The 403-nt window shown below is 71.0% G+C and overlaps 1 protein-coding gene across 1 annotated transcript in view; it reads right to left on the bottom strand.

Moving 5' to 3' along the window:
* AP5Z1 (adaptor-related protein complex 5, zeta 1 subunit) overlaps positions 1–403 on the bottom strand; it is a 17,551-nt gene that overhangs the window by 4,430 nt on the left and 12,718 nt on the right.

Genomic DNA, 403 nt, shown 5'->3' with positions numbered 1-403 from the left:
CAGGAGCAGAGGTGCCTGCAGGGAAGCAGCCGCCGGGCTGGCTGCGGAAGCGGGCGGGGTGGGGGCGTGTACCTGGCCCTCTCCCGGGGGCAGGGGCAGCGAAGGGAACAGTCTGTCTTGTCCACAGTGACTTCCCAGCGGGTTTATTGGGGCTGAATGTCCTGCAGCTCCCGCCCGCCCAGGGCCTAGCGCCAGGCCAGGACGTTCCCGCAGAGCTCAGCACGGTCCCGAGGGAGGGGGGCGAGACCAACACCCACAGGCGAGACCGTGGCAGCCCACCCTACCGCGGGGCCGGGGCCACGGGCTTCCTCCTGGTTCCCTCCTGACCGTGAGGCCCTGGCTCAGCCCGAGTACCAGGCTCCGAATCTGCAGCCCCGCTGGCCTCAGCCCAGCTGGAGTCCCG

Source organism: Myotis brandtii, unplaced genomic scaffold (assembly GCF_000412655.1).
Source record: "Myotis brandtii unplaced genomic scaffold, ASM41265v1 scaffold579, whole genome shotgun sequence".
In the NCBI taxonomy this organism is placed as follows: Eukaryota; Metazoa; Chordata; class Mammalia; order Chiroptera; family Vespertilionidae; genus Myotis; species Myotis brandtii.
The sequence above is the reverse complement of the archived record's forward strand: the minus strand, read 5'-3'. Positions and strand labels throughout refer to the sequence as shown.